General features: G+C 39.7%; 1 protein-coding gene across 7 annotated transcripts in view; it reads right to left on the reverse strand.

The window, feature by feature from the left end:
- The window catches only part of LOC105422499 (kin of IRRE-like protein 3), a 151,970-nt gene that overhangs the window by 59,846 nt on the left and 65,973 nt on the right, over window positions 1-26,151 (reverse strand). The window contains exon 1 of one of the 7 annotated variants that reach the window (XM_089079586.1): window positions 470-488. The exons of the other annotated variants lie outside the window; for them this stretch is intronic. The gene's annotated coding sequence lies outside the window, so the exon portion shown is untranslated. Of the gene's footprint in view, window positions 1-469; window positions 489-26,151 lie in introns of those variants that run through there. 7 annotated transcript variants of the gene reach the window in all.

Here is a 26,151-nt window from a genome sequence, read left to right on the forward strand (position 1 = left end):
TTGCCAAAAAATTATTTTTTAATTTTTCTTTTTAAAAACTAATATCTCTCATTCTCTTTTATATTTTTTTTATTCGTTTGGACAATACATGTTTTAATACTTGCATCTAGCTTGCATTTAGAAATCCCTTTACTTCGTTTATCGATTTTCAGGAAAACATACAGATTCTCGATTTTTTCTAATTAATAACTTCTTCCTTTCCTCAATTGTCCTAACTAATTTAAAATAAATTTATCTAAAACAAACTTCCATTACGCAGAGAAAAATTTATTTGGAATTAAAGTCAAAATTATCAATATCTAAAAAAATATCAACATGGTATAATTTATGATAAAATCATTTAGTCAAAACGCGGAGATAAGGCACATATAATATCAACCACGATTTTATCGTATACAATTTCTCGCTGGTGTGCATCAGTATTAATTTTACGTTAATTTACGATAATATAAATTTCAATTAAACGTACCTTATGTGCTAACACGCCCAGGGCGCTCGTCAACAATGCCAGTGCGATTCACAATGCGGTTCGTCAGAAATCCATCGCAACAACCGCACGGAATAATTAAACCCAGTTATGTATACCCCCCCCTCCCCTCCCCCTATCATGGCACGTGAGCGGGCGCGTGCGCGTAAAATAACGCAATAAACGCAATAAACGCGTAATTTCCAAACGGGTATTAATCAAACGCAATTCTGCATACGTGCGTACGTGCGGATTACCAAATGCCGTTAAGGTAAACATGGGTGTTAGCCCGAAATACCGCACGAATAACACACGGCGTGCTCCGGCCCCGGGTTCTCCCGAACGAGAGAACATACTAATCGCGCGACTCGCGGCCGGCTAATTTTTCATCCGTGCGAATCGATGGAGCGCGGCCTGTCACGTGCCGGAAAGCCGGGCAAAATAAATCCGCGATTCACGAACGGAACGCTTATACCACGGGGACGTGCTTTTGCACAGTTGCACCGATTGCACTAACGACGATGACGATGACGACTCGTGGTATCGACAAACGCGTTTGACAAAGCTCCCCGGTTCTTTTTTTTTTTTTTTTTTTTTTTTAAGCCGGGACTCTCCGCGAAACGCGGGTCGGCGGCACGAATGGAATACATTTGCGAGAACAATGGCGAGTTTTCCGCTGGCAACAAAGGCGGATCGGCCTGCAATTACTTGCTGATAGACACGTGCGATAAATATTCGAATCGAACAACGGGGATGAATGGCGCGAAAGCCGATGTAGCAAATGCAGGTTGCCGGAAATGGATGTGATTAATTCATCGATCCCGTTAGCAGCTGGTTGTTGCCCCTTTTGTCGAATTATTACTTTTCCTTCATTTTTGCAACACAATATATATATAAAAAAAAAAAATAAATAAATTTTAGTTCCTAAAGGCATTCACGAAGAGCGTCGTGGTTTAGACAATTATCGAATAATGCAGATTTTATCTTTTTACACTAGGTAGAACGTTTTACGTGGTTCAATATACGCTCTCTGCTCCCCTACAGATTGTATAAAACTGTTGTCATACCTTGTTGAAGTTTTCCAATACCTAGCTAACAAAGAATCGCGGAAGAATCGCGGAAGATAGATGGAACATTGTGCTCGCCGTACGGGCGTGTACAATTTACCAATGTTTAAATACTTATTAATAGCGGAGAAAAATCGATATTTATATCGACACGGAGTTAGTATCGGTTGGGGGTCGTTGAATTTGAGAAAAAAGAGGAGATACCTACTCGAGGCTTTTACAAGGAGATTAAACGTGGGTTGTAAATTACATGGGTTATTTTATTTCTACGATGTAAGGCTGCCGCTATCGGATGATTAATCGTTTTGCGAGTAACCAGAGGGAAACCCGAGCGCAATTTATCCACAACGAGGTAATTGATAGTTGTAGGTAATCGATAGCCATGAGCGAGACGTTGATAACAATTTCCCAAGGTACAGCTAACAGAGTTGTCGTCACAGGTGAACAGCGTTCTTTTTAAACAACGGGAAGCGAAAATGAAGAATATTACGTGGAAACCTTATACGCGACTACATCGATCGTAAGCTCGGAAAAAAGGCGGAACTTGGAATTAGTCAGAAAAAAATAAAAATAAAACGATAAAAGTTCTAAAATATGATTAAAAAAATTGAAAATCGTTTCTTTCGATCTTTTGTTCTTTTCAGCATAGCACATTCGTAAAACTAAAAATGATGATGGCAACAAAAGAGGATAAACTATATAAATGATTGCAAACGGAATATTTTTCAAACTTTACTATATTTCGGTTTGCGTCTCTCTCTCTCTCTCTCTCTCTCTCTCTCTCTCTCTCTCTCTCTCTCTCCCCCTCTCTATTAAACCAGAATAAAAATATGCAGATTCGGGCACGTATTACATTCGACGCAGGCAAGATCGAACTCATCCGAATTCCGAACGACGAAATTTATACGTTTCTCGAAGGGCACTCGAACAATTCGGAAACGCTTTCTCGACGAGCGCGTCGAAATGGAGCGGAACGAGGAGATGCCCGGCCCGATAAGCCGCTTTTCCCCGCGCCGCGATTTTATTATCGGCTCACGGAGTTCTCTTTCGACGGGGAAACGTCGCCGACTCCGGCGAAACGAAGTCGGCAAAGGAAGTCAGATTTCTATCTCACTTCGGTCGTATACTACCTATAAATGTTTAACGTCTTTCTTCGGTCTCTCTGCGTGTCGCGGTGGCTTCGGCATCTTTTGCCGCTCTTTGTCGGGCGCCGTCTTGCGTAGTAACATTTATTGCTCCGCTGCACTCTCAAGATGCTACGAAATGACAGGTGGAAGACGCCAGCGGAAGACGAAATTCTATACTTGAGTGAAGGAGCCGCTGTATTTCTCTCCTTATACATCTTTGTTTAACAAGAATTGTTATTACCCCAGATTAAAAGTAGTGATTCAAGACGTATTCGATTTTATTGAATGGTGATTCTCATGTTTAACTTCTCTAAAAAGAAACAATTATTTATTCGATTTATTATTCTTGTCCAATTATGAGCCGATCAAGCGATTTAATAATTAATGATAAAAAACTAGTTAACTTATTATCATAATTGAAAACTTCGAGAATAGTTGCATTTCCAAAAACAGTCAAATCTCCCACTTATTTGTAAAAAAAAAAAAAAAACAAAAAAAAACACTTTGAAATCCCCAAACACTTATAAATCTCCAAATAATATCTGGCAAATATGCGATTACGATTTTTACGTGTAATAAACTTTTGTCACAAATGTAAGAAAAAATTTTCATCTTACTTAGTGTAGCATCAGGAATTTTATCGATGGGAGAGATTTCTGCGGCACGTTATATATAGGGGCAACTTCAGCCATACCCTTTCGCGCAACACGTGTCCTATGAAACCCCACATGGAAACGTTACGTATATATGGGTATATGGGTTAGCACGGCGATCTCTCGCACTTTCAACGAGACACAACCAATAAACAGCAAAGCCGCTTGCATATGCATATCGGCGCAGAATCCTCCGACGAGCATTCGCGTTTGTTTGGTCCATCGAATCGCCGGAACAACGGATATTTCTAGGGCAAGCCACACACAAAAGTGGCACGATGGACGTCCGATAGTTCGGACCGAATATACACACCTATAGACACTTGCGCATTAAGCTTTGAATTACGTGACTCATCACGCAGAGTGGGGCTTAATGCTGGAGCTTGTTAATTACATGCAGTCTATTCCACCCGCTTTCACCTTCTCCTCCCCCCTCCCCCCTCTCCCTCCTACTTTTCCTCCTAGCCCTCATTTCGCCCCTCTCCCGTGACGCTCCATCATCCTTCATCCTCGGCGGTCCTGACGTCTGCGGAATAACCGACAGGAACGTCAGGCGCGAGGAGTACGAGGTACGCTTCGCATGAGATAAACCACCGACGGGAGAACAATGTAAAATGCGAAAAGTTCCGTTTGCGAACTTTTTGAAAGGACGTGCGAGCGAGTTTACGTTACGTTCTTCTCGTGGCCAAACACCACGGAAAAACACCACGTGCTCATTTGCCAGCGGAATTATTTATCGAAGGGAAATTCCTCATCAGAGAATCGAGCGTTAAGCGTTAAGATTTTTAAAATGCGTCCGCATTTCTGTCGCTTTTACTCTGCCGAATATAATGCGAGCGAAAGAAGCATATGTCCAAGTGCACGGTGATTTTCAGATTTTACGGCAAAAGATGCATGAGAAGATGGTATGCACGAGTGGATACAACGAGCATACGGTGACTGCTGCTGCACTAGACGACATTATGAGCTTCGTTAAAATGTTCCTAAAGAATACGTATACGTGTGTCTCAGTTCTTATTATTTCCATAAAATAATGTAGTCGTCCCGCCATTTCGCCTCGACATCCGCGGCTCTCGCTACCTTCAACCTTCTGTCCTCGTGGCGCTGCCATCCCTCATGCTTGTCACCCGTGACACTCGCGGAATAAACCGGGAAGAGTGGGAAACGCCACCGGAAATTATCATCCGCGTCAAGCCGCTATATTCAAATGACCGTGTCTCTGCATTCCGCGTCCTCCCTTTTACGAAGGCCGAATACGGAATGAAAAACGGCCCCGCCGACGAAAACAGAAAAAAAGATATTTATGACTGCCATTAATTCCCGATTAAAGTACATCTCGCGAATTTCGTTCAAACATCTATATTCTTATTATTTAAAACAGTTGAGTTACGGTTTGATAACTGTTCTGTACGACTGACGGGTTCAGCGCGGCGAGCCAACGGTCTAACCCAGTTTTTCGAGAAACTTGAGCAATTAATCTTAAAGTCGAGAAAATTAAACATGGACTAATTTTCGCAAGTTTTTGAAAAAGTCGGTTTACATTGGACTGAATATTTTCACTCTTCCTGGGATATATAATTTCAGTCTCGGCGCGAGATTTTTATGTGACATTTTAATAACATCTAATCCGTATGTACTCGGATTGTATAATCAACCTGTTTTCCGGTTTCAGTCAGTCACCTCATATGGTTCGTGGTTATTCGCCGAATAAACCGTAGAAGTAACGCAGGATGTTGAAAAATAGAAAATCATCATGGATTCTCGTTGGAGAAACCGCGGGAATTCTAGAACCACGCATTTTTGTCGCATAAAAACGAAACGCAAAACGAGGAATCACGTCGTTTCGTGCCTTGCGATACGCACGCATATGGACAGTTTGCTTGAAAACTGGGACGAACGTGATTGGCTTTTTTTCCTGAATTTATTGTGCGTTCTCGTTGCTTCATACGCGGTTTTGATGAACTCACTTCGGTTTACGTGCCTCCGAGGAATCCGGCGAAAATGAAGAACCACAAACCTCGCTAGCCAAGCAAGTTATTTTTAACGTGGATTTCAGGACCTCTCTGCTCGCGTTATATTAAAGTTTTACAAGACAAGAATAAATTGCGAGCAAGGTTAGAAATTAATGAGGTCATATTTCAAATTGATGAAAAATATTACAAGCTAACGAATAATAAAATACCCCTACGTCTGACTTAACTCAAAATTTAGTTTTTCCAACATTATTTAAATTGTAAAAAATATTAAAATCATGTAGATTAAAATATTTTTCGTGTGTCTGTAAAAAATATGTAGCATATTAAATTTTAACACTGCAGCATAATACGAATGTTATCTACAATCAAGGTATAATTAACATAACGAAGGTTCTAATTATCTAATTAAAAATCTTTATCCTAACTTGCGTGAATTCTTATTAAAGATTAATGGAAGCGCAAGTTTTTGTAGATTATCAGATCCATATAATTTCTCCAAATGGGAATTTTGCATAATTCCAATGAGACCCATCTAAAGGATTATACCCCAAGTCTGTATGGAGTAACGTGACACGAACGCGCGTGGAAGAACCGAGATTTCCCGAGCAATTTACATTTCAAGTATCATCGGTATTACATAAAATAAATTTCTTTCTAATATCACGAGACAGCGGAAAAAAAAAAGAGTCAGCATAGCTTTTCTCGAATTAATTTTCAAGAGGAAGTCTCATATTCTCTCACATTACGCCCCTGCAAATTTTTGCAGACGTAATTGCAATAAAAAACGCGAGTTTTTCGAATTTGCTTGAAGCATTAAAAATTATGGACTGGAAATCTGATGCACCATCGCGTTCACAGATACCGCGCATGGGAAAACACACGAGAGCGTAAATTTCCAAGCGAAGTTTCAGCCTCTCTTTCCTATTTCTCTTCTCTCTTCCGTGCGCCACTTGAACGCGAAGCGGGACGCGTTACGCGCGCACCGAATTACGGGCGCTGTAAAATAATGCATACGGAGCGGGCGTTAAGGAAAAAAAACGGGCGGGCGGGAGAGAAAGAGATAGATTGGACGCGCCAGGACACGCTGGTTTACTGTCGCCGCACTCGCGCCGTACGTGACCTTTTCCTTCATCCGTGACGCAAGGTACGAATGCGGTATTTCACGGTAACAGTGGCGATAAATCGCAAAACGTGACCATTCGCGCGTCCTCCGCTCTCCGCTGACGGGACCACCGACGGGAGGGGGGGGGGAGGGTCTATCGACCGACGCGGCGGAATCGCATCGTCGGAATCCCGGCAATGCCATCGACGATGAAGTCCTCAGACTCGCACTTAATTCAGCTTAATGCAGTGTTCTCCGGAGCGAAGTGCTGGTTTCGCCGGCGGAAACGCGGTCCTACTTCATCTCATCCGTTCCGGAATCTTTCGTAGTTTGTTGCGTGATCTCGACGGAGCAGAAGGATGTCTTCTGACGGAGCGACGATCTTCAATGCGCCGGTAGTCTTGCACTCTAAGACGAATTCGGTATTTGATCCTGCGTATTGATTCCATACATTTCTTCTGAGAAGGACTCGAAGACATAATTATAAATCGCGAATTATATTTTTCAAATTTACAGATCGCTTGATATAAATTATTTTATTGTATTAATAATGTCAATGATGTTAAGACACAAAATAAAAAAATGTGTAACATTCGTCTCTATTTTATGAAGGTTATATTTATTATTTAGTCAGGAGTGACCAACTTGTGGCACGCGACAGCATCCTGTGAGACGCACAAACTATTAAAAAAATTAAAAACTAAAAATGATAATAAACTTTATTAAATAAAAGAAGTCTCTTCACTTTCAGTGCAAAAGAAAAAGATAAAATTATGGCTTTTCTTAGTTCTGTATCGGAGTAGCACATGAAAAATTTCGAACATCCATAATGGCAGACAAAAAGGTTGGCCATCTCTGGTTTAGATAGCGATGTTACAAAAATTTAATTGTTGTCGAGAATGTCATGATGATAACAGGTACCATTATTAAATATGATTAAAAATTGAAAATTAATTTCACGAGGTATTAACTTATTCACGATTTTTTGTTTTTGCATTTAAAAAATCGATGAATATGTTATCGATGTTATAAACGCAAATATGCGATATTTTTAGATTAACTTCGCTGCTAGCAAAATATTTTTCTTAAGCTGCTTGCGTCGTACGCATATGAAGAGATAACATTTCGTTATCATGGAAAATCATGCGAACCGATAGGAAATTTCTAAGAGAACTCGCAAAGGAGGATCGGCTGCCATAATTAGTGTAAACGATAAAATATTACGAAGGTGGTCTCACCGGTAACTCATTAGCCCCCTCATTTGAGGAGTCTATTGGAACTCGCTCCCCAATGACATTTTCTAGCTCAAAAGGGACCATTTCTGAGGGATTATGTTGTCGAGCTCGCAAAAGCTTCAACCTTTATATGCCGGCAAACGCCACCGACATTAAAGATGCAACGTCATAATTTGAACTCAGAGCTCTATGTGGTTATGTAACTACGTTATTAAATAAGTTACCAAGTAACGAGGAGCAGATCACGTAAAACTTACATAATAATAATACTAATTGTTTACAAAACTCTAAATTTATTTCGGTAGTAAAATGTAAAAAATGCGAAAAAAGTAAGAAATGAAAAGAGATAAAGTTACTTGAGATTTGATATGCCAATTTATCAGCTTCGTCTCGCAATGAACAAAAAAAAAAAAAAAATATAGAATCGAAAAAAAAGGCAGAAACGCAGACAAATGAATATTGTTCTCAGAAATATATCACCATTCTCATCATCGAGTGTTCTTGACTACTCTACAACTTCCTGCACAATAAGAGAATTAAGAGCAAACGCGAGATGCGCGAATTGCGAGGATATTTACGTATTACCATCCGCGATTGTTCGCCTATTGAAACGTCGGTGGGCTTGAAAAGTTTCAATGGGAAGACGGAAATAGGAGAAGAGGAAGGGAAGAGAGGCTAAGAGAGAGAGAGAGAGAGAGAGAGAGAGAGAGAGAGAGAGAGAGAGAGAGAGAGAGAGAGAGAGAGAGAGAGAGAGAGAGGGGGGGAGTGAATGTCTCGCCGTACGTTCCCCTTTTCAAGCTCGATGACTTCGCGTAGAGCGGAGAGCTTGCAAACTTTGTCTTCATGCTCCCATTAGATGGGAGCACGGGAGAAAACCGGGATAAATCACCCCCCATTTCTATTGTACCCCCGGTTGCGGGGATATATCTCGTCTATCGCGGTATACGTGAGCGGAGTTAGGATCGCGGCCGGGCGATAACCGGCCGTTACTCGACATAATTTATAACCGGGGGTTCCGTAAAAATCCGTAACGCACGAAATTATGATAAAGGCACTCACTCAGCTCGCGCGCGTCCGCGTGCCTCCTTGCCCTCTTATTCTCGCGGCGGGAATGGAGAAGGGGAGAAAGAAAAAAAAAAAAAGATGCCGCGCACAGGCCGGCGGGTTAGAAGAGGAGCGTATAATAAATTTCCGGAAATTCCACCGAACCGCGGAAATTTTCAATTTTGAGATAATTAACTGAGATAACTTACGGTCTCTATATAGGGAGACATCGGCGAAGTACACTGATATATACGTTACGCGCTTTTATCGGACGCGCACCCGCTACGTAAGGACAGGAAAAAAGAAGAGCTATTGTCACGCCCGCAAAGCGAAATTAATTAAAAGCACTCGGCTTTCTTCATCCCGCGCCGCCGGACGGCCGCGAGCAATTAGCATAAACATTTGAAATTCATCGCGGAAGAGGGGCTCGTGCGACTTTATCCGCGCTCGCGATCACGCGACGTTATCTTGATTGACGAATTAGCGGACGTCAATTATATGACACAAGTGATATACACACGTCGGACGTACGTTTTTCACGCATCTCCGGAATAATTTAAATGATAAAATCGCCTGGCGAAGTCTCTCCGCCGCCGTTGTTACTCGCATCGACAAATCGGCCCTTTAACCCACATTTTGACACGTGCTGACGATTTTCAATATTGCGAAAGTCAATATTCCATAAAAGACAAACCCGTATCCAATTTATAATTTATACATAACACATACAATTCCATCTATATACACGCTCGAATGTAATCTCTATTTACCAATAAATTTCCATTTCAATTAATGCGTTCGATTATCGCCGGGCGTATCTTATAGAGGAGGCCCCCATGTTCGCGGTGTGGATAAAGCTACGTGCTTTAAGCACATCGTAACGCGTTATCGCGTTGAGAATCGTGTGGCGCGAACGGAACCGGTCCTTTGCGATTCGTGCTACGGCGACGAGCACGCAAACCCCCCCCCCCTCCCCCCCGTCGAATTAAATCGCGGCTCCGTAAATTCGTCCGCGCCATCGCGTGCCTTCTTTCCACGGCCTTAACAGCCGAGAATTAATTATGCGGCGGGAGAATAAATGCGATCGTGCGCGGCAAAACGCATAACAATTTCACCGATCATTCGCGGTACGTTCGAGTCAGACATGTCCGACCTCTCAACCGCGCGAGATGGACGCACGTCAGTTTACTCTCTCGCGGTGGATTTACACTCGCGAATAATCGACGAGCATTGCTGGTTTGGCCTGGTTGTTAATTATGCATTCATCGCGATCGATCGATCGATCGATCGACCGACCGATCGATCGGCCGAAAGCGTGATTTCATCGCATCGAGCGCGGGGAACGATCGCGGGCTCCGAGCAAACCTGTACACGTTACTGCATAAGGCAGGCAATCAATCTGATTGGAAAATCAGGTGTATTACGAGGCGACTGCGGATGAGAGATAGATTCACAGCGAAATGACCAGCCGCGGACTATCGCATTGACGTGCAATAATAAAAATGAATTACGCAATTGACGTACACGTAAATGTGCGCGCGTACAGTCAGAAAATAGCATGCGGAATAGCTGCTCGAATTCCTTGTTGATTGTTCGATATTACGAATTCTGATTGAACTGAAAACGTTGCTCTCGCAAGATGTGAAATCATAGTGAAATCATGATATACGAGGGAGAACATTGTTCGAGCGAATATAATCAGGTACGAGGAGTTACATTAGGACATTTCGATCGGTGATCTTTATAAATCCGTGAATATAAAATATATATGATTGTATAACAGATATGAAATATATAATTTATACTATCATTATTACGATAATATATAATTAATAATAAATTATAATAATATATAATTAATATGACAAATAAACACATAAATTAACAGAAGAAACAGTGATATTAAATTTCTGAAACAATATATTATAATATTTTTTTATGAAATAAGTTTCAATTAAAAGCTAATGCAAAGTTTGTTATCGAAGCAAAATATGAGACTGTTAAAAAATCATTGATGCATGTATATCAATGTCGACGGTAGAAAGGTAGAAGCGTGATCTCTCGTCGCTCCATTAAAGTTCTTGATTAGGAAGCTCCGCTGTTTCTTTCGCAAGGGGAAAAAAAAAAGAAAAGCTGAAAGCGGGAAGTCTGTTCGCTTCCGCGTTACTTCGTTCCTCCCTTTTCGAAGCCGTCTGCCCGTAGTTTCGTTAAACGATGAAGCCTCGCTGGGCTTACTTCGTCTTCTCAACCTCGTCCAACTTTTTACCACGCCGCCGTATCCTTCCGCTCGTCCAGAGAGAAACTCCGGTTCATCCGTCCTCTCAAGCTCTGTCGGTCGGGATATTCTCCGAACGATATTGCAAGAATCGAGGGAGCCTTTCTCGTTTTGCTCCGAGTCAAGCCACCACTTTACGACATCCCGATCGACTGCCTTTTTTTCGCGCGATATGTTCGCTTCCAAGTTCTTCTTAAGCGAAACCAGTTAACGAACTGATGAAATAAATTCTACAAGAAGTTGTTCGTGTATCAAGCTAATATGCAAAACTTGATTTAACTTAAAATTAAAAAAAAATTTTTTATTTTGATTTTCAATAAAAATTCATATTAAACAGAAATCTCGAAATCTTATGTAATTACTACTATGTGCTATGTTATTATGTGCAATATATTTTTTAATTTATATATATATATATACTATTTTTAATATTTTCTCAAATAAAATATTTTTATCCAATCTGATTTTCATATAATATTTATTAAAATTTTTAAACGGATAATATAAAGTTCATACTTCGATCCTACAAATTTAAAAGTAAACAACAAATTTTTTCAAATCACGTAAATGAAAAAGCTGGAAGAGCTTTCGCAATCTCGAAAATAAATAAAGCTGGGGGACTCCCAGTACGGGTTGGTTGGAAGAAAGATTGATTTTGTCCATTAAGACAACGACCATTGTAACGTAAACTTTGAAGCCCTTCTTCCATAAAAAATGCATTAATCTATGCCTTTTATATGACCCATCTGATCTCGGAGCTCTTTGCTCTTCCTACAGTCCATAACGGATTGTCTTTCTGACCAGACTGACAGGTTGATGTCGACAAACCCTGTTCAACGTCGTCATCACAAGATCAAAGATCGTGCTAGCTCGCAGGCGAGTTTTCCATTGTTATTAAAAATACAAATATAGCAAGGCCCAATTCTGTTGACGCAACATCTGATCGACATCTAAATTAAAGTTTGATGATCAACAACAACAAACAAATTATTTTCATTCAAAAGTTCAAAAGAATGTTTATAAAAGTATATAAATTATAAAAACTCATTTAAAATAAAATTGTTCCTCTTTTCCTAATTTAATTAATATACATAATATTGATTTAGGAGTACAGTATATTTTTATATATTTATATTTATGAAAATTCATTAATAGCATTTATCTAAAGAAGTGTATCGAAATAAAATAAATTGTATTTTCACTCTCGTTTTTATTATTATTATTATTATTATTCACTCTTTCTCTTTTTCAAAGTACATTTGATATTGATATACCGTATTAATACAAACGCTTTATCTGCCATGTATTATATTTCCTTCGTTTCTGATAAAAAAATAAGCTAAACTTAATGCTACAAGATAACACAGAGAAATATCTGCCGTCGTATTTCTCTGCTGCTTGGTATCAACTGGGGAAGAAAAGATACACACGAGGAATGCACGATCAGCCGCTCGTTCTACGACACGATCGTTAGATTCCTTCAGCGGATTATTTCCCCGGCGGCCTTCTTGCCTATTCAACACCGACAGGAAATCAAAGGTGGCACTCTCGGGGTCCGTCCGACCGACGCAAACACCTATTTTGCGATGCTCGGAATCGCCGCGTCATAAACCGCCGCCGATTGCCGCGCGATCGGGGGACCGAATGAAATTATAAGGTCGTAAGGGGAAAGGGCGGCAACGAACTCTACGGTACCTTCTTTTCGCCCTCTCTTTTCCTCCCCATCTCGACACTTCTCTCTTTCTCCGCGCTCTCTGTCTCCGTCGCGCGCTATCTGGCGCACGTCGGATGCCGGAAATAGTGGAGGTCGAGAGGTGAGAGCGGTTCGGCGAACGCTAGGAAGGATGTCGGACTACGGAAGCACGGAGGGGGTGCGGAATCGGAGCGGAATGGAGGGGTCCGGAGGACGGAGAGGTGGCTTAATTGGCCGGTAATTGTCACTGTCTGCGCGAACGGCGACAATAGGACGCGAAGATTGGAACTTTACCAAATGACGTGGACGCGTCCGGAATACGTTAACAACAATTTCGTAATGGAGCGGGAGAGCCACGAAATCAAGATGTCGGCCGGTGAAGGTCGACCTCGCCGAAAGTCTACCGCGATCATTGCATCGAGCAACGAATAGCGTTTCGTCACAAAAATTTTGTATAATTACCGATTATATATATTCTTCCGTTTCAGAGATTATTTCTATTTTAATGTTCCATAATTGTATATATTTCCAAAATGTTGCAAATTAATAACAAAGTTATTTAAAGAGAAAATGCAATACACCATCATTCCTTTGTAATTTATTTTACACATTTAACACGCTCTGTGCATTAATTTTTTTCTCGTTGTTTCATTATCATATGGAAAAGATGCATGCGAGATAAATTTGATAAATCGTTGTGTGTATTGGCGTATAAAAAAATTCCTAATATATAGGAAAATCTGAGATATTCATATCACTATGCTGTCGCAACCCTTCGCTTCGTCAGGAAGCTCAGTCGTGCATACCAACTGCGTGAGGGCGAAATTTTCAGTTTTCCGGATGTTTTCTTTTCAACTCGGGATGAACTCGGCGAGGGAAGATCGCATCGCGTATTCCATGTCCGTTGCGAAGACGCGAAGAATACAGGGCGGAGGCGAGTTTCCAATCCCCTGACGGAAGATCGAATCTTTCGTTTTCCTTATGGCAAGGCGTGTAATATCTCTTTTCGCTTCATTGAGGAATTCGTTTACCGAAAGTAGCAACTGGAGCGAATCACGAATTCCCTTTCAACGCATATCGAATTATAGGGGGTAGTTCCGCGTACAGACCAAGGGGCGGGCGCGCGCGCGCGCGCGCGCGCACGTGTGCCTTAAATCTGTTTTACGCCGTGAACTTTTGATAAAGTTTTCACTACGTAATTTCGTCTGGCCGTATAAGGTTCATAAGCCTTCGAAGGCTATCATATGTACATCTCTTCGTTTCACCAATAATTGATTTTCTTAACAGTGTTACATCACTTCTTGCAGTAATCTTACAATCTTATCTCTCAAAATTGCAACTTTTTTCTTATTAAACAGTTTACGTCATTATTACTAAAATTTCTATAAACCGTGCAGATAAAATGTAAATATTTTATGAAGCCTTATTAAATCATCATTCTTTATGTGTACTCTACGACTCTTCTCGCGTATTTGTAATACATCATTCCTGTAACATCATTGTTATAGGAAAAAAGTATTTAACTTAATTAAAATAATGAGATTAAAATGGTAAGATCAATTGTTTTTAAGCGTAATGGATTCTTTAATTTTATTCATTTTTTATTACTCTCGAATTTTGAAAATGACAGATAATCAAATTAAGATACTGGCACGATTGAAATTAGATAAATCGATACTAAATCTATTTTTACTGGTTTGAAGTCACTCGATCAACGAATCCGGGTCAGAAAAAATTTTGCATAAATGCAGGCGTTTTCGAATTACAATTCAATGGGCGCGCAATCACTGGTGCCTAGCACAATGCAATGCATCTGCATCGAGCTCAGAAGAACGACGGTTCACCACGGTATTCATCCCAATGGGAGAGACCCGGGAGTTCGCTGAACCGCAACGTATTTGCGACCGCGTTGTACATCAATATGCTCTTTTAATCGATGACGCTATTCGCAATCTCTCAATGCGCTATCACGCTTAACCCCGGTGTAACAGATATTTTATACATTCACTTTGAAAGCATTATTCCGGCGCATTAAGCTCAGCAGCGATGGCAGTCGACGGTAACGGCGACGACGACGGCGACGGCGACGCGAAATATACGCGTTCTCACGTACGTATGAAATTGGCGAGGTTAAAAAGGCCAGGAAGAAGCGAAAAAAATCTGCAACAGCGGGATGGAGGAGAGGCCCTTTTTGCGCGCGTCGGGAGAGCGAGCGGGTGGCGCTCGGGTGGAGGAGGGAGGGGGGGGGGGGAAAAGGTACGTACAACGCCGCTCGGCAACGGCATTCAGATGGTAACGAGCGCGCGTCCGCTGAACGGCGTCGGCAGTTTTGGAGGGATTTAACGATCCGAACCGTTCATGAAGCGATTTACGAGGTTTTCGGCGCGAAACGCGGCGCGCAAGCGGACGGAGAAGCGCGCACCCCGTAGAAGGGTTATTGCCGCCGCCGCCACCACCGCCGCTCCGTGGAAATTAATCGATAATAAAACCGACTGAATAAACCACCGCCAGTGATGGTGAATTATGGCCGCGCGAGATAACAGCGATACATTCACGCGCTGTCTTTCGTGACGGCGGCGCTGCGGCGGTGGGATCTCGTTTGCGGATTTCGATTCGGGGTTGATGTATTTGCGCATTTCGCGCGCAAAAATCGCTTGTTTGCGTGCACAAAGTGCGCGTTCGCCACCCAATCGCGCGTAAACTCGCTCGTATCCAGAGGATCGTGCAGTTGGCACAAAGCCTGCTTCGTATATCTCTGGAAGCTGGAATATAAACAAATCCCCGAGAGGACGGAGGGAGTGGGGGGAGGGGGAGGAGGGAGAGGTACCCGACGGCAGAAGGAACGGGTCGGATAGAAGATCGCTTCGTTGCGCTTTTGCAAGTGACTGGCGATAAATCAGAGATAGATGCCGACAATAAGCAACGAGTAATAGGGCATTCGAATTCTGCGCCGACCGATACCAGACACGGTCGGCAGAATATAATCGATGCGCAACGATCGCGAAACTCCCCCGGCAACAATGCGCTTTAATGTCGTGTGAAACGCGCGCGGTCCGCTCCTCGCGCTCCGGCGGAGCCATAGAAAAATTTTGCATGCGGCGCGGCGGCCGTAGAAAATGTCGCGGTGACAGTTTGTCGATATCCCGTTTGGACCGACGAATAATGGGACCGGGGGGGGGAGCGGCGGGGGGGGGGAGGGAGAAAACATCACCGACGGGCGGAGAGCTTTAAGCGCTGCCAGACGTTTCGCGCGGTAATTCGGGACTTGGCTTCTTTCTTCACGGTACTTGCGAGGGATCGCGAGGGACCCACACGCGAAAAGTTGCCGCTGATCGATATCGTTCGTTCGTCAGCCCTAAGCAGTTTTAAAGTTCTCGAATTTTTCCGGTTATCGTTTCACGTTTCAGCGAGAAATAGTATAGAGCGCTCGTTTATTTTAGTACGACTTTAATTACTATTTTCGCGGAATTATTGCAACCGAGAACTTTAAATAGTATATCTCTATCTTTCCACTTTTGTGATATACTAGTACGAAAGGTGAAATTAAATTAATTAATAAAAATGTTGAAACGTCTAAGGACATCGGTATCGCTCATCTAACCGTTAGAAAGTAACGATTTCAGACTGCCAAATAAATGATACTTCTTTTACGTCTATTTCTCCCTCTCATCCGCCGCGATCACGAGCAGCGTATTCGATTGATTTCGGCATGTGGGTTGCACGTGATCTCGATCCGTTTTGCCCGCTCTCGGTGGCATCGAGTTCCCTCGTTCCTCGTTCGCGAAATTGTTCGATGCCAAAGGCAGGCGGAGTTAAAGAATTAGAGTTTGGCTGGCGCGGGTAGATGGAGGAGAGCCGAAGGGCCGCTAATGAAATAAGCTGCTCCCAATCGGGCCGTGCCTTAAAGTAATTAATTGTTGTCGCGACGAAATCCTGGCGCAAATAGAACGGCGCAGATGGCCCGCGACGCAAAAGGAGAAAGCCCGTCGATGGAAGTTGCCGATAATCCATAATTCTCCTTTCCGTAAGAAACTCCCCGGCCGTCCTTTGCGCTTCGTACGCGCTTTTAATTTCCACTGTCGTCGTAAATTCACTGTAACTATTTCCTTTCTCTGTCCTTTCTCTCTTTTCTAATTATAATATTTCACATATTTCAAGAATATCATCATATTACACGCTTCTAACTATGTTGCATAAACTAACAAATCTTTGGAAGAGAAATATCACCAACTTTGTAAAGTTATAATTATGCACGTGTGTTCATAAAATCTGCGTTAAATGTTACATAATAATTTTCTGTAAAATTGATAAACAATGACGATAGATATTTGTATGTTATTTAGAATACAGAGGTAAGATTTTCAGATATTTGTATATTGCCATTAATAAGGTAAGTAATTGACATTCGATCAAAACGGTATTGTCGTATTAATCACAATGTGATATCGTGTGGAATAAAGAGGAATTGCAGGCATGAAATTCGAGGAGAAATCTCGTATCCCTTGCTACTGGCAATTAGTTGTTGTCGTCCAGCAAAGCGTGTAGAAGTACGAGACGAAACAAGAGATTAATAAGCGACAAGAAGACTCGGAGAATTTATTATCATCGTTAATCAGCAACTCCTACCACACGCCACTAACTCACCTCTTGGTGGCCGACCGAAGAGCTCGCGACGTTTTTTTTTATTTTTCTCATTCTGCCGCTGCCGCTGTTACTCGATGGTGGAAATCAAGTAAGATTGAAAAAAAAAAAAAAAAAAAAAACGAACGACAAGAGGCGAATTTGGTGATCAGCGAATATTGACGAGAACAATTAAAAGAGTAAATAAATAATCTATGTTTCGAATCTTTAAAATCACATCAAAGATTGTAAATGTTTTGATCGTGAAACATATAATTTTTTAAACAAAGTCAAGAGAAAATAATACGACGTGATAAATAATTAGTCAGAACGTTATTAGAACCAAATTGTTACTAAACTAATCTACGTTATAAAAATATAATAAAATTTTACAAAAAAGTCTTAATGTTTTTTTAAAATGAGGAAGATAATATGTGTACCATTAAAATGAAGATAACTGAACGGTAACGAGTAAAAAAAAACATACCTTTATAATAATAAGCGGATCATATTGATTTTCTTAAAGATTTTAACAAGATGCTCATTGGCACAAATAGAAATTGAATGCATAAAAAAATGGAGGCTACGTAATATGAAGAGAAATTGAAGATGCAGAATTCCGATTTAAGTAACCCTTAGTCTCATTTCTTAACGCAATCCTTTTCTTTCATTCCCATGTGTTCGCCATTGAGAATGCAAGAAGCAACGTGGCATTAAATAATTTCAAAGGAATTGAAGAGTATATTTTTTCTCATCAGTGACCTCATTATGCGTCAAAGCAATTAGTTTTCAACTACGAAGAGCGTAGAGAAAAAAAACAAAACCTTTGAGACGGAAATGCTAAAGCGAAGCTTAAAGATTCATTATTAATATCTGTTTTCCAATATAAATTGAGGTTTCCGATTGTTCATTTCTTTTTATTTCCCAACTGACGATGGCTTTTGCGTTAATACCCGGAGACAAACTACCGCTTTCAAGACTCAAAACAAAAAAAAAAAATGAACGGCAATCTTTATTGCAATAAATCGCATTCTAAATTAATTTCCTACGTCTGATAATAATGATACCATTATTATTTGTGTTATTATTTCTTTTATGTCGATTGTTAGTATGATACTGTAATACGCTGTTTTCAATACAAGAGTACAAGAATACAAAAAATACAATACCTCTTAATAATGCTTCTCGGATAAATTGTAACAGCAAATCGTAGCTGCTATAATATTATTAAAATCATAAGAATACTTGTGACTTTCAACGTGTCACAAGTCTCTTCCGGGACACGGCACAAAAGGATGAAAGCGAGAAAGGCGCCACAGCAGCAGCTCTCTCGAAATTTATTGTCGTCGTCAGATATTTCCTCTGCCTGGGTCTCATCCGGCCTGTTATCTCACCTCTCTCGTCCGATACTCCCTTACGGAGAATACGGAGAATAATTGAAATTAGACAGTGGCAATATGAAGACGCAGACAAACGCGATGTGCCTTAATGAAATAAGGCTCTCCTAATCACGACAGCTATATCGCATTTTAACTTAATTAGCGACACTCACGGAAAATCCTCGCGAGAAAATAGGAAATCGTAAAGGGATAGATAGACTCGTGATTATTCATTAACGTCGAATCATTTATTCAAAAATACAATAATAGAAAAATTGGTTATATTCATCAACTTTTATACTGCATAAATATTCCTTATTTTATGTTTATATCTAGAATTATTTATTTTCCTATCATCGTCGTTAATTGTTGTTTCAAGTATTTTAATAATATTTGATATATTTAAATCAGAAAAAGTTATCTTAATCTTAGTCTTTCTAAAAGTTATCTTAATTATGTCGTCACACTTTCTTTCTAACAACATAATAGATTAGATCCACGCGGTGAATTTTTGCAAACTGTGAGTCGACGAAAATAATTAGATCGCGCGCCGAAGCTTTAAATTAATTTTATCGTTTTAATGAGCTCACTTATGCAACCAGTTTTCTAACCACTCGTAACTGCTCCGGTAACGCCAGCAGGCGGTTCAACTTTTTTCCAATTAGCAACAGCAGAAAACTTGATATAGTCAGCAAGAATTCGATCACCACAAACTCGAAATGACTCTCGGTAATTAGACTTCCCGAATTTTATTTAAAAAGGTAGATTGAAAAAGTGCTAGCAAGTCTGATAAAAATCGATTCTTTGATGTATGTTTGTATGCTTAGTACAAACTTTATGTAAATGTCTTCTGTTAACGCAAATAATTTAAAACGCACTGCAGAAATAAATCTGAATTGCTTTATTTAGAAAAGCATTATTTTATTTTAAGTTCCACACATTTCTAATTTTACTGTAGTTTTTAAAAGAAACGATCAGTCTCTTCCTCAATTACGATGCTCTTTGTACGAACGTAAATTTTCAACTGTAATCTAATTTATCTTTCAATCTTAACAGCAATACTCTACAATGATTTGAAAAATTATAAATTTGATTTATCAACGTATACATAAGTGTCATTAATTTTTTTAGATTCATAGTTTTTGGCTAATAATAAATTTGCATTTTTTATGCAAAATATATGTGCAAAAAAAGTAGAATATTCACCAGAAATTGCGTAATTACGTTACCAAGTATCAATCATTATTACTTGAACGTGAAAATTTGTGAGGTATTGTGTTTTTTCTGAGAAATAGTAAAATATGAAGGAGATTTCGTTCCAATGAAACAATGATAGATGTTGAAACAATTGTGAACCCCTCAACAAATGCACGGTACCAGTTACCTTCGTAATGTTCGCAAACTTTTGCGCCCTGTATTGCTATTATACACATATAATTCAAACACAATTCAATAAATTGCTTATACTGTGCATATTCCAGCAGCAGCTGTTTAGCGATATTACGGATCGCTCTTTGGAAACTTAGGAAGCGAAAATATCTGAAACATTCGCGAACAACAAATGGACCGCGCCCACATGTCCACGATCGATTTCGCCAAATCGAAAATCAAGTAAGAAGTTTTGCCCCTTTTGTTTTTCGGTTTTTTTGTTCGGAGATATTGCGATTTTCGATAGTGCTTGGATTTATCCCACTGTTTTCCGATAGTGCCCGATCACATCTCCGAACTAGCGCTGCGTTCGCGGCGGATACCTCGAAAGTGGATTTCCTGTTTGCGGCATTGCCGCTCGAGAGACGATGCAGGCCCGCGAGGTTGGTTAAGGACCGACAGTGAAGAGGCTGCACGAACAAGTGCAGAAACTCCCGGCATCGATATTAAACTCTCTCTCTGGTGCCGTTGCGCCGCGCCGCGCCGCGCCGCGCCGCACCGCGAGGCCGTCGACCTGTAAAATTTACGAGCCCGAGCCTCGCGTGTTGCGAAAATTCCGGGTGTGCATCTCATCGTCCGATAAAACAAAACGCGCTTGGGAGTTATTATTTTTAACTTCGACGCCCTTCTAACAACACCTGCCGAAAGCATGTACGGCGAGGATGCATGCGAGATCGAAGTAATTATGGAGATGCTATTGTTATCAAAAATAGCCGCCTTCTGTAATTTAATTCTCATGGAAAATTAATTCTCCGCGAGATTTAAATATCCTCTAGATTTACAACAGCTTTTTGCAATTAAAATGTAATTTTTAAATGTGTAAGATACGCGCATGCAGACTATATTAACACATCTCTATCAAAATATTATTATACATAATATTACATAATATTTAAGACTATAAGGTTTATTAATTTTCTCTTTTACTATCTAAGTTTGAGATTACTTATTTTTTTGTCTCGTACAAATTTAGGTTAGATAGATATAATATTTTTCGCTACAAAAACCTCACGAAACATTAAGTATTTTGAATTTTTATTATCATACATATAATCACAATATCTGCTTCCTTAATTATATTTTTGAAAAACGTGCTTTCCATTAATCGTACGGTTTAAAGCGACGAAATTTACTGTCGTGGCAAAATAATGTGGCATAATGTAGAAAGGGAAAAAAATTGGCGTTTTAATGTGTTACGCCTCGTTATGCGCGATGTCGTAAGTATATTACAAGCTGTCTCGGTAATTAAGTTAGTAGTCGCCGTCGTCCAGAAAAGAGAGAGAGAGAGAGAGAGAGAGAGAGAGGGGGGGGGCAGACATTAATTTCCGTGTAAGTTAATACTGTGATCGCGTTTACTGTGCGGCGTGCGCTCAAGAGGTTGCTGCTCCTGAATCGAAAACAGACTGCCAGCACACAAAAACTGTAATAACGTCGGTCGTTACAAAACGGTTACAGCGGGTCGCCTTGTACTTTAGATGAAACTAGCGCTTACACAGTCGTATAACGATTAAAGCCTGTTTTAAGCAATTATCATTATGAGACGTCCAATATCGAAAACAATTCCTCGTGTCGTAAGGAACCTTTTTTACCCAATAAAACGAAAGTGTTAAATGGTGACTTGAAGAAATGTAAGATCTAAAAAAAATAATTCTTTTTGAAATAAAAGTACTTACTTTGTTTAATTGTTACAATAATGGCGATTCGATATAGTTAACTATAATTTATTTGTTGTAAGAATATTAAAAATGTTGTGTAATTAAATGAAAGAAAGTTTTAATGCATTTTCAATATACATCAGAGAATAAATCTGGAATATATTATTAATATATAATATATATTAATAATATTGTAAAAAAATTTAGTTAACAATTTAAATAGTTAACGTAAAGTTTCAATTTAGACGTAATTACACGCACTCTACGTCTTGTCTGTCTTAAAATTAATAATAAATTATAATTTATAATTACAATTATAATAAACTGAAATGTATCGTTTCTTTCAAAATTTATTTTTTCTACTAAAATGTTAACATCACAAAATTGCGCCAATTTAAATGAAATTAAATATACACACACACACATATATACATATATACATACACGTTTCATAATTCTTTTATTATCATTTACTTTGACGTTAAAACTATTATATTCAATAACACATAATTTATATTATAATATCAAACATTTTCGCAAAATAAAATAATATGTAACTGCAAAAGAAATTATTTCTGCATTGCTACGTATCGTGATCGATTTCCGCCACAACTTCTCTCTTAGCTCTTCTTTATTTCGAATCCAATTTCTCTCTCTCTCTCTCTCTCTCTCTCTCTCTCTCTCTCTCTCTTTCTTCCTTTCTCTATTTCTATATCAACGATAAATAAAAATCGCGAAATCGCCCAGATTTCACCGCGGTTGGTGATGATGCACTTACGATCGCCGAAGCGACTGCACGCGACGAGCGTCGATTTAACGGACGCTGCCGATAACTGAAAGCGCCTTTCTATCTTTGCATTTTTCGCGCCGCTCGAGTGGACAAACGGCGACGCGGTGAAAATATGCGAGGAGAAGAACTCCGCGCATGGGTTTCATCCGCGGGTGATCTATATGGAGTCGTATGTACCAGTCGGAGATTTATCGTGAGGAAAATTAAAGCGGCGCAATTTCCGCGGTCCCGCGTATTTTTCTCGCGCACTGAAAAACGAGAACCGTTTGGTATTTACACCCCGCGTAATATGACGTAATATTCTCGGCGATGCCGCGGAGATATAATTGGGGTAACAAGAGCGCACACCTGGCACGGTCACGCGAAACTTTCTCAACGTTCGACATTATTGGCTTTCGTATAATCTTGTTCGCCGCGATACCCTCCGCGATAGAGCTTCGTTTTATCTTATCCGCAAATATCTCGTGCGAATCCGTGATGCCGGTGCACGTCCATCGCGAGTTTGGACCAGACAATCGGAAAAATCGTTTCGCGATCGTTTCATTGTAGTTCTTTCGCGAGAAGATGTAAAAGGAGATAGAAAGCGGAAGAGCAAGGCTAAATGCACGCCTTTTTCCAGATCCTCTTGAATTTCCAGCCGTTAAATGGAAGCAGCAGCCTCAATTATTTCCTCGTTTTCTTGCTTTCTTTATTCTTATTCCACTTCACGATTCCATTTTAACACCGTCTCTTTCTCTCATCCATCCTTCTCCCATCCCGTTCACATCACGATGAAACCTTCGTAATTGATGGTTCCGCAAACTAATCGTTTCGTTAAATTACATCCTATCCTTGAAATATATATATATATATAGTTAAGCAATTAATTTTGCCATAATATATCTCGCATCTAAACGCGAGTCTAGAGAGAATATGGAAAAAAATTTTATAAAGTCCATATTCAAGGAAAAAAGCAAGACACAAACGCGAAAAATATTTAAATATCGTACATTATTTAAATGAATAGTATAAATTTATAATAACCTTCCAATTTTTTAATTTAAATCTGTTTTAAATAGCGATGATATTATGCACAGTAAAAATTTCATATTCGTGAAGATTCTGCAAAATTATTGCGAAAATTATTACGCACAGTAAAAATTTCATATTCCATGAACGTTTTGCAAAATTATTACAAATATGAAAAAGATAAATAATATAGAGAGATTAAGAGATTAGATAATAAAAATTTTTAATGAGAAAATGAAAAGTATTTCATTTTTCAGCTTTTCCGCTTATTTGTTTTAAAAATAAATACAATCTTAAAAATAATTTTACTAAAATTTTTGACCATTTGATTTAGAAATGTTAAAAATTATCTCTGCCTTTATTCTTTACTTTTGTTAAATCTCATAAATAAGTTGAAATTTAATAAGCAAATACGAGAAACAAAGTCAAAAACGACAAAATACAAAAACATCAAATTGTTAATAAAATCATAAGAAGCGTGAATAAAAAAAAAATGTGCTAATATAAAGCCTCTAATGTATTTCCCATTATTTCACTCAATTTCATCATTCACATCTATTCTCCTTATTCATATAAAGTTGCCCTTTCTCTCTCCTTTCCAGGCATTTCCTCTCAATACGCCATACTTATACCTTTGAAAGACGAAGCCTCCTAACAGTTCGCTCCCCTAACTAATTTCTTATAAATGGTTTTCGCTCGAACGATTCCCGCCAATTAAGACGTCTTTTGTCTTAAGAGAAGCAACTCTCGAAGTCGAATAAGAACGGATTCATGAAGATTGTGGGGAAAGTACAAGAGTGCGTGTGTTTGAGATTCGCGTGCGTATGCGCGTGTGCGTGTGTCGCCTATGTATAACTTTTATTATTATATAACTCTTTGTGTATAATCGATCGAGAAATTAATACAATATTTCAAAGATACAATAGATATCCATTAAATGATACGCATTAAATTTATGACGATGTGATACTATCAAATGTAACAGTGTCTTTACACCCATCTTTATTAAACTTTCATCAAATTGCGACTACGCTGTTATTAATTGCACTAAAAGTAAATTTCGTACTTAAATAATTATTAATATAAATATTTCAAGGCATGATACAATTAAATGAATAAGGATAACAAGACAAATTGTCGCAGTTCTGTATATCCGCACGGCACAAATAAAAAAGTACTTTTAAAAAAGACCAGAGAATAAGAATTTTCCTCATTCGTTCCTGTAATTTTAAAATTTTCTTAAGTTCCTACACGCATACGTTGAATATTCGCCAAACTTCTTCCCTCGTCGTACAAAATTTTTACCGCTACCGGTGTTTGTCTCGCTGAATCTTAAGGTATCTGCGATATTGTTATCGCTAGGGTTAAGGCTAGGGGTAAGATCGCTTTCAGACGCTTGCCGAGAAAAATTGTCTGTACGCTCGTTTGTTAACGAGTGCACGTCAAGTTTATCGCGAAACGCATTCTGGACGTCGGTCGAAAACCACCCGTCCGTTCTCTCATTTCTACGATGGCGCGAGGCCGTCGCCGGTGTAACTTTAATTCCGTGGAATAATACTCGAGGGAACAAATTGGATTTTTCCTCTTTTCACTCTTTTTAATAAGCCTTATTTCGCCCCAGGCGCGTGCAAGGAATATCCTCCCGAGTGTCCGAGGTTTTACGAGGCCTCGTCGTCTCGCTTTGGACTCTCGTGCGTCGTAAGAATTCGAAGATATAAGACGCTTTTTATTCCACCAACATTTAATTTTCTCTCGATCCTTTCGGGTTTTGTTTCCACTCTTTATTTCCATCCTCAATCACGGATACTCTCCCAATTGTACGGTTCACAGATCTTATTTTAAACTAACAATCTTTTTTTACCTAACATATATTGTTATTCAGACTGTTCTTTAATTTTAAACTTTAAAGAAAATGAAACTATTTTATATTGTGTTCGCTACATTCATAATGTAAAAAGATTCATAATAAATTAAAGTAATTCATAAATATTCAATTCTACATAAAATATAAAAATACAAAAGTTTGCACTGGTTTTTATTATAAATAATTCCAAAGCACGTGAATTTTTAATCATTTTCATCATCAAACGTTTGAAATTTTTTGTTACTTATTCCCCTTTATGTAAAAATTCCTTCAATAACGTAACAATGTAATGTGGAACAATACGAGTTACAAAACGTTCCCTGTGACATTGCGTAATTATTACTCCCGACGCGTCTCTCATACCGGTCTATTTTACCTTTTGTGAAAAAAAAGCATATCGCGGCGCAGCTGCGTCGCTGTCCCCGTAGGCTCGTCGAGCAACCTACGTGAAGTATGAATCGTGGTACGCACGGCGGAAAGTCTCCCTTGAATTTTAATGACCGGGCTCCGTCGGCCCGTGACGTCAGTTTCTCTCGCAACTCGCTCGTTCCATGGCAAACAAGGCGCCCGATGTATTCATGAGGAATAAAGTTTTCGTCGCAGTCCGCGAGAAAAGAACTTTTCGCGAATCGCCTCGTCGAAGAACGAGTCTCCCGCCTCGAGTCTTCCTTGCCCCCCCCCCCTTACCCCCTGTCCCTTCCGACCCTCGACTCATCGCTTTAACCCTCCGTCCGACCTTCCTTTCTCCTATTTCTTCTTCCGCCTCCCT

This window comes from Pogonomyrmex barbatus, unplaced genomic scaffold (genome assembly GCF_055798465.1).
Source record: "Pogonomyrmex barbatus isolate J1 unplaced genomic scaffold, ASM5579846v1 scaffold3, whole genome shotgun sequence".
Taxonomy (NCBI): Eukaryota; Metazoa; Arthropoda; class Insecta; order Hymenoptera; family Formicidae; genus Pogonomyrmex; species Pogonomyrmex barbatus.